Consider the following 7,199-nt stretch of genomic DNA (forward strand, 5'->3'; position numbering starts at 1 on the left):
ATTGGGTGAATACTAGCTGAGTAGAAGTTGAAGAAGTGGAATCATTTTAAAACAAGACTCCTGGTATCATTGGAGTCAGATTGAACTTAGAGACACCACTTTTTTTGTCAGCATTTGGAATAATTTCTCTTTCTCCTCAGTAGATAACAAATCAAAAGATATGAACAAAACATTTTCAGAAGAATACAAACAACCACTAACTATATGGAACATTATTCTAAATCAGTGGTTCTCACACTATGAGCACAGGGTCAGGGGATATACACTAGCAGGTGGTTTTGTTTAAATGTTCTTAAGTACGGGAAAGGTTTCAATGTGGGTGGATGTTGAGGGGAAATACCTGGAATAAAAACAAAAGGCAACAAAACTTATTTTCTAAAAGAGGGACTGATCTTATATTCAAACTATGAATGAACAGAAATGAAGTTCAATGGATATGCATGGTTAATCTCCATTAGATTGTAAACTCAAGAGCAGGGGCTATCTTTTGCCTTTCTTTGTATCCCCAGCACTTAGCACAGTTCCTTGCACATAGTAGGCAGTTAATAAATGTTTACTGACTATCATTCAAAAACACAAATTCACCAAGTAAGCAGAATATGGAATAATTTTTTCTCACCCCTTTTCCCAACGGAAGAAATAACAAAAATGATGATGATGATCAACGACAATGATAAGGAAGAATAGCAAATGAAATAGACTAGTACTGGATTAAACTCTTTCAACTCAATAGAATATTACTTGATCATTTATTTCATTATGAGAAACAATTTTCATAGGAAAATGCGAGTATTTAGTGGCTTCATCCTAAACCTTTCAACAGCTTTCAGACGGACTATAATAAGGTTAGAAAACAAATGGCAATCCTATGTTAGGTTGTTCCTTAGCTCCTACCTGCATCCTTCAGGAGAGCCCTGAGAGCTGCTGTCTTTATTATTTGAGGATTTGGGCACTGGAACTTTCCTTGCTTCCTGTGAAAAACTGTTCCACTGATCTTCCTGAGAAATAGTGGGGGATCATAACTATAGCTTTTAATTTTTCTTTTCTCTTTCTCATTTGATGACTTATATTCGTAAATCCCTAGAATTATCATTCCTCCCTTCTGTTTCTTTGAGCTAGAAAATAGAGATGCTTTCATCTTCCAGCTGCATCTTGTTTTAAATTCACTAGACTTCTCAGTAGTCTATGGAACAAAGCTCTATTTACCTCTGGAATATTTGAATTTCAGATATAAAATTTACCAAGTCTGTTTGCTGAGCCAAGTATATTTTATTCACTTGTATTTTACAAGCATAAAATGGAAAAAATGTATTTTAGTTGAATTAGATCGCATTGAGTTGAAGAAGTAGAGCACTGTATATTATATTTCTTTTAAGTCTGATGCTGGATTTTATTTAGACTGCCAGTCATTTCTTTTAGAAGGCTGGGAACATGGAACAGTGTATGGCTGATTTGAATAGTTATTAAAGTATTCAATATTCCGTATTCGTCTGTTCAACTGAGTTTAATGATAAGAGGGCTTGTCTTTTAGTCAGGAAGAAAGGTCCAGATTCAAATCCCACCTGTAACACTTACTAGTTATATATTACCAAGGTGAAGTCAACCTTTATGAGCAACTCCCTATGACCATATTAGACATATAGCACCAACCAGGTAGTTAGTGTTATAGATGATCTGTGATCTATGTAGAAGTAATACCCACACCTGGAGTTATCCCGCCAAAAAAACATAAGTGCTTGACATTGGCACATAATCATATATTTGTATATTTGTGTTCATTTCTTTGTTGGTAACACACAGGGTTCTGTTAGCTAGGGAAAAATTTCAGTTCAGAAATCATTCTGAAACCAAGAATTCTAAGACTCCTTCCTACTCTAAAATTTAATGGTTGATATCTCTACTCTTTGTTCTTATCCCACTAGATTATCATCTTCAAACATGTTGCAGAACAGAGTACTATCTGCTACTAGTATTTCCAGAGACCTGCTAGACCAATTTCTCCTGCAGCTGCTTATCTTGTTATATGGTCTTTTTTTTTTGCCCCTCTTTTATCTAAAATGATTTTGCTTTTAAAAGTCTTGGAAAATAAATTAATTAAATCTAAAATTAAATTAAATCTAAAATATAAAGTAGTTATCAAGACTATTCAATACTAAATACAAAATACAAAAGTTGACCAATGGAATTGATTCAAGCACACAAGACATAGAAACAATCAAGCACGGTAGTATGATGTTTGATGAATCCAAGGACACTAAGTACTGAGATAAGGACTCTATTTAGAGAAAGAAAAAAATACTGAGAAAATTTTAAAGTCCTATGGCAGAAATTAGATTTAAACCAGAGTCTCACACCACATACCTTAATAAGCTCCAAAAGGATACAAATAAAGTGTTATATCATAAACCTTGTTTCTCAACTTTTACTCCAGGGTCAGAATCTTTCAGTTTTAAACCAAACTTTCACAGAACTCTTATAGTAGAGTCCTTTAAAATTATTCTTTTTAATGATTAACAAGTAGCATAAGTTTCATTTTTTAAATGGAGGCATTTCAGGGTTCCTTATAGCACAATTTGAGAAACACTTCCAAAAGTGAATTTGAGAAGAGAAAGAGAAACCTTTCACGGTAAAGGATGGGAAAGGGTTCCTAACCAAACAAGAAATAGAAATATTTAAAATAAAATAAAAGATAAAATTAACAATTTTGATTGTATTGATTTGGGGGGGGATGGGGCAATGAGGGTTAAGTGACTTGCCCAGGGTCACACATAGCTAGTAAGTGTCAAGTGTCTGAGGCTGGATTTGAACTCAGGTCCTCCTGAATCCAGGGCCAGTGCTTTATCCACTGTGCCACCTAGCTGCCCAATTGTATTGATTTTTAAACAAGTTTTTAAACAAATAAAATCAATAGTTAGAAGGAAAACAATTAACAGGGGAAATATCTTTGTAACAAATTTCTCAGATGAAGGTTTGATATACACAATATAAAGGAATTAAAATAGATATATACTAACTAGAGTTATCTCTAGTAGAAAAATAGTCAAAGGATTTGAGCAGACTTTTTTAAAGAAAAAAGACAAACTAAACAACCATATGAAAAAATTCTCCAAATCATTTATTAAAAGGCAAATAAAAAGTTAAAACTATCTATGTATTATGGGGGGGAAGTGCTGGGCCTGGAAGTTAAAATTTTCTGAGTTCAAATCTAATCTCAAACATTTAATAACTATATGGCCCTGGACAAAGTCACTTAACCTTTAAGTTGGTGTGTGTTTTGGCAAATTGACTCAAGTTTTTTATAGAGTCTGCAGTAATTTTAAGTGGAATTTCTCTTTCTATGTCTTCCTGCTCAGTTTTGTTGGTAATATAGAGAAATGTTAATGATTTGTGTGGTTTTATTTTATATCTTGCAACTTTTGTAATTATTGTTTTTACTATTTTTTAGTTGATTCCCTAGGATTCTCTAAGTATACCATCATATTATCTGCAAAAAGTGATGGTTTTTGTTTCCTCATTGCCTATTCTATTTTTTTCAATTTATTTGTCTTTTCTTATTGCTATACAAACATTTCTAGTATAATATTGAATAATAATGGTGATAATGGACATTTTTGCTTCACTTCTGAACTTATTGGAAAAATGTCTAGTTTATTCCCATTACAAATGATACTTGCTGGGGCGGCTAGGTGGTGCAGTGGATAAAGCACCGGCCCTGGAGTCAGGAGTACCTGAGTTCAAATCCGGCCTCAGACACTTGACATTTACTAGTGACCCTGGGCAAGTCACTTAACCCCCATCGCCCCGCAAAAAAATAAATAAATAAATAAATAACAAAAACAAATGATACTTGCTTCTCTGAGTGTTGTTTGTCCTTTGTTCCCGAAGAAGACCATGACTCAGGGTGATGTCATGACTTGTAGTGAATTGGATTTTAAGTGAGGGAGGACCAACTTCACTCTCTCCTCTAGAGCCATCTGGGTCTAGTGGCAAGATATATATATCAGGACAACTGGAGATGGCCCCAGATGTTTTAAGGCAATTGGGGTTAAATGACTTGCCCAGGGGTCACACAGCAAGTAAGTGTTTGAGGTAAGATTTGAACTCAGGTCTTCCCAATTTCAGTGCCAGTGCTCTATCCACTGAACCACTTAGCCATCCCATACTTGCTTTTGGTTTTAAATAGATACTACTTATTTTAAGAAAAGTTCTATCCTATGCTTTCTAGTGATTTTAACAGGAATGGGTATGGTATTTTGTCAAAAGCTTTTTTCTGTATCTGCTGATATAATCATATGTTTTTTGTTGTTTTTGTTATTGATACAGTCATTTATGCCTGCAGCTTTCCTAATACTGAACTAACCCTGCATTCCTGGTATTAACCTTGCCTGGTCATAGTGTATGTTTTAGTGATATATTACTATAATCTCCTTGCTAATATTTCATTTAAAATTTTTGCATCAATATTCATTATGGATAATTATTAATTACAATTTTATAATGTATTGTAATATTATAATTGTAATAATTATTATTACATTTTTTCTTTGTTTTCGCTCTTCCTGGTTTGGATGTCAACATGATATTTGTGTTGTAAAAGAAATTGGGGGGGGGCAGCTAGATGGCGCAGTGGTTAAAGCACTGGCCCTGGATTCAGGAGTACCTGAGTTCAAATCCGGCCTCAGACACTTGACACTTACTAGCTGTGTGACTCTGGGCAAGTCACTTAACCCCCATTGCCTAAAAAAAAAAAAAAAAAAGAAATTGGGTAGGACTCCTTCTTTGTCTATTTTTCCAAATAGTTTATACATATTAACTCCTATTCATTTTTTTGATACTGACATTTTTATTTTCTTCTTTCTTTTTTAAAAAATCAAATTAGCTAAAGGTCTATCTATTTTGTTGTTGTTTTCCCATAAAACCAGCTCCTAATTTTCTTTATTATTTCTTTCAGGAGGTGATGTGTGATTTCTTTCAATTTCTACTTTGCCTTCTGGATCTAACATATCTGGACAGTCTTTATGTCTTGAAATATGATGTCTAGTCCCCTCCCCCTGCTTTTTTATCATGACTTTCAGGTAGTCCAATAATTCTTAAATTATTTTTCCATCAATTTTTCAGGTCAGTTGTTTTTTTCTATGTCATATTTCACACTTTCTTCCATTTTTTCAGTCTTTTGACTTTATTTTATTGTTTCTTGATGTCTCCTGGAATTATTAACATCCACTTGATCAATCTGATTATTTTAGAAGTCATTTTCTTCACCCAGGTTTTGTTCTTCTTTTGACAGTTGGCTAATTCTTACTGTTGAGTTATTTTCTTCAATATTTTTTTCTATCTTTTTAAAAAAATCATTTGGCCAACTCAGGTTTTTAAGGAGTTTTTTCTTTAGTATTTTTGTGCTTCTGTTAACAACCTGTTAAATCTAATTTCATAATCATCTAACATTGTTCATGTTTTCTTCAGTGATTCTTCTATTGTTTTTATTTGATTAAAAAGATTGGGGGTTTCTAGAAAAATCTCTTTCTTTAGCTTTTCTAGGAATTCTTATTGGGCTTGTGTCCAATATGCATTTTTCCTTTGAAGCTTGTTTGTAGATATTTTCATGCTTTTGTCCTTCTCTAAGTTTGTATCTTGAGCTTCCCTGTTACCATAGTAGCTTTTTTTTTTTTTGGCGGAGAAATGAGGGTTAAGTGACTTACCCAGGGTCACACAGCTGGTAAGCGTCAAGTGTCTGAGGCTGGATTTAAAATCAGGTCCTCCTGAATCCAGGGCCAGTGCTTTGTCCACTGTGCCATCTAGCTGCCCTCCATAGTAGCTTTTTATGGTCAGATTCTTATTTTTATTGTTTGTTCATTTTCTCAGCCTGTTTCTTGACTTTTACCTTTATATTATTAGATTGGGCTCTGGTCATTTCTGAGGGGGATGACTAGCTTATGCTTCATGGTTGGGTTTTTTTTTAATCCTTCTATTTTCACAGCTAAATCTGGGGGCATTGAAATTTTTGGTGCTTCCAAAATTATGTGTTCCTAGGTGTGGTCCAGTCATTACTATACTGTCTCAGTTTTTATCATCACTGAGGTGGGGCCTCTGTTCAATTGGTACCACAACTGCTCCTCTTTGCCCAGAACTCTGAGTAGGGACTGGGCAGTGGTTGAAGGACAAGCCAAATGATGTTTAATCCTGTGCCCAGTGCTAACACAGAGGTCCTGCTGGAATTTCTTTCTGCTTAAGTGTTCAGGTTCTTTACTGTTACTGTGTGCTGGGTGCTCCTGATACTACTACCACTGCCTCCAAGGTCCACAACTTGTGCCATGATCCCAGTGTCTACAGAGCTTTTTTTTGTCTTCCTAAGCTGCCCTGGCCTGGAAAAGTGACACACTATGAATTTTTTTGGGCATACCACTCTCAGAATTCAGTTTGATACATTTTTTAAAATTTGTTTAGAAGGGTACATCTGAAGAACTTGGGAAAATGCTCACTTCAATTAACTCATATCTTCTGCTCTACTTAGTTTCAACTCCAAGGAACAAGATGCCTCTCTAGGTTAAACTCATCATCTCTAATCTTATCACCATGCTGCTTCTTAACACCACATCCTTCAGCCTCCTCTCCTTTATGACTGGAAGGATGGAGAATGGAGTACCAAACTCCTCCCAATGCTTTCCTTTATAGAAGGCAGAAACTGGGTTTTTAGTTCATTCCACTCTGTATTTGATACCCTGTCTGGTTTCAACTCCACAGAACAAGATGCCTCCTGCTCTGCCACCTATACACCTACAACTTTCTTGACTCCTTTTATGTGTTATCTCCATCTATTAGACCATAATCTCTTTGAGGGTAGGAACTGCCTTTCTTTCTTTTTTTTGTTTTTGTTTTTGTTTTTGTTTTTTTTTTTAGTGAGGCAATTGGGGTCAAGTGACCTGCCCAGGGTCACACAGCTAGTAAGTGTTAAGTGTCTGAGGCCGGACCCGAACTCAGGTACTCCTGACTCCAGGGCTGGTGCTCTATCCACTGCGCCACCTAGCTGCCCCTGCCTTTCTTTCTAATAAGTGTATCCCCAGACTTAGCATAGTGCCTGATGCCTAATAGGTACCTAATGAATGTTTACTGGATTGGACTTTATTCTGCCATATTGACTGTCTCTCTCAATAAATACTTATGGAACTTTATGAGCCAGGCACCATTGTAAGTGTTAGAGA

The sequence above is a fragment of the Dromiciops gliroides genome, chromosome 3 (genome assembly GCF_019393635.1).
Source record: "Dromiciops gliroides isolate mDroGli1 chromosome 3, mDroGli1.pri, whole genome shotgun sequence".
NCBI lineage: Eukaryota > Metazoa > Chordata > Mammalia > Microbiotheria > Microbiotheriidae > Dromiciops > Dromiciops gliroides.